Source organism: Rhinolophus sinicus, chromosome 17 (assembly GCF_057876585.1).
Source record: "Rhinolophus sinicus isolate RSI-liver-muscle chromosome 17, RSI-T2T, whole genome shotgun sequence".
Classification (NCBI taxonomy): Eukaryota; Metazoa; Chordata; class Mammalia; order Chiroptera; family Rhinolophidae; genus Rhinolophus; species Rhinolophus sinicus.
In genome coordinates, this window is record NC_142517.1 from 62,215,745 (window position 1) to 62,218,302 (window position 2,558).

A 2,558-nucleotide genomic window follows, 5' to 3' on the forward strand; every position below is an offset into this window, starting at 1 on the left:
GTAACTGGCTTTGAAAAGTTATGTATAAAATGAAATGATTTGAAGTGGAAGGACATCAAAGGGCTGATATTCTACTGTTATCCTGTTTGGATTCAGCTATATCAAGCAATTCCACGAAAGCACGATGAGGCCAAATTATTGATTTACCAAATATTTCTTGACCACCAGATGTGTCTCAGTTACTTTCTGGGTGCTGGGGATATGATGCCAGACAAGACAGATGTCTTCATAAAGCTTTCAACCTGAATAATCAGAAAGGCAGCTATGAACAATTTAACAAGTGTGATTGGGTATAGCAAAAGAGGAACTGCAGATTCTTTGGAAAAATGAAAGGGGGAGAGGGATAACTTAATCAAGGGTTGGGAAGAAGGCCTAAGATAGTGAAACTCAAGCTGAGACCTGAAGAATTTGTAAGAGGTAGGCAAAGAAGGGATAAAGCAAATCGGGAACAGGGTCAGAAGAGTATTTTGTGCAGAGAGAATAGCTCGTATAAGATCTGAATCCATTGTGACTGTGCCCAGATTTGACTTCAGAGATCTGCAATATAGAGGCCAGCTAATCTCACCATGCATCCCTTGCTTGTTCTGAAATCCATGGTTCTCTGTACTTCCAAACTTTTCTGACCCTCACATCTTCAACCTCTTGCGTAGAACACTTCTTACTCATCTACTGTAACCAGCAGTCTTCCTCTTGAAAGAAGCACGCTATTGTCTCATATGGTACTGCCCTTGGATATGGGCAAGAGGGCGCTACCCTGGCCTTCCTCCAGCTGTGCCCATCTCCACAAAATGAGGAGTCCACGTGGTCAAAAGAATATATCCATTCGTAAACCACCCCTAGGTATCTGGAACTCCCAAGTTTCCTGCCTCTACAGCTCCAAATCTCCTTCCAGGGCCTGATTGGTCCTCTTTCATGGTTCTCTCCTTCCAAGGGTGGACTGTGCCACAGTTTGCATTAAGGATGGCCAAAGGTGACTGTTTGCAGGGTTGGGGCTTGGACATGAGGCTAAGGTATTTACATGCCTGTGGATGAGGCGTATGGCACTGAGCTGAGGGGGACGGGACAGATTTGAAAGATCTAGAGTATGTTAAGTAGGGATATCAAAAGAGAATTGAAGAGGGCTGGCCTGGTGGCTCAGGCGGTTGGAGCTCCATGCTCCTAAAGTGGAAGGCTGCCGGTTCGATTCCCACATGGGCCAGTGGGCTCTCAACCACAAGGTTGCCTGTTCGATTCCTCGACTCCTGCAAGGGATGGTGGGCTGTGCCCCCTGCAACTAACAACGGCAACTGGACCTGGAGCTGAGTTGCACCCATCACAACTAAGAGTGACAGGACAACAACTTGACTTGGAAAAAGTCCTGGAAGTACACACTGTTCACCAATAAAGTCCTGTTCCCCTTCCCCAATAAAATCTTAAAAAAAAAAAAAAAAAAAAAAAAAAATGAGGAGAGGCAATGTTCACAAGGATAAGAACAAAAGAAAATCCATACCAAGAAACAGAGTGAAACTGTAGACCACCAAAGAGGTGATCTTAAAAGCAGCCAGAGAGAACAGCCAAATCATCTACAAAGGAATGACAATTAGACTGACAGCCTACATGTTGTGGTAGGCAGTATAATGTCTTCCCTCTACCCATTGCAAAGATATCCACACTTGAATCTTCTGAATCTATGAATATGTTACCTTACCTAGCAAAAGGAGTTTTGCAGATCTGATTAAGGTTACCCTTCAAATGGAAAGATTAGCCAGGATTATTCAGGTGGGCCCAATCTAATCACATAAGTCTTTGAAAATAGAGAAACTTCTCTAGCTGCATCAAAGAGATTGCAGTGCGAGAAGGATTTGATGCCCTGTTCTGTTTCTGAGATGCAAGGGGCTACGTGCAAGGACCAGAAAGAAGCTTCTAGCAGCTAAGGGTACCCCCCAGCTAGCAGCCAGCAAGGAAACAAATATGTCAGTCCTTTAACTGCATGGAATTAAATTCTGCAACACCTCAGTGAGCAAGAAAGTGGGCTCAAAAGCTTCTAGAAAGGAGTGAAGCCTGCCCAAGCTTTGATTTTAGCTCAGTGAGACCCACAGCTGCTGACTTCTGACCTATAGAACTGTAAGACAGTGTATCTGTGCGCTTTTAAGCCACTAAAGCTGTGGTACTTTGTTATGGCATTGATAGAAAACTAATACACTTTTTTCTGGCATTGATAGAAAACTAATACACAGCAACAATGGAAACCTGAAGCCATTAGTATAATATTTTTAAAGGGACTGAGAGAAATTAACTGTTAACCTAGAATTCTATAATTAGCTAAGCCTTTATTTTGCCTTAATTTTTGAATAAAGACACTCTCAGACCATCAAAAACTGAATTTACCAAAAATAGACTCTCATTTTAAAAACTTAAAATTTAAAGGATATACTTCAGGAGGGAGGGAAAAAACAAAGAAAAATCAAAGCTTCAAGAAGGTATGATGAGCAAAGAAATGGTAAATATAGACACATGTAAACAATCATCATCATAAAACAGCAGTAATAAGAATGTCTAATTTGGGGAATAAAATAAGA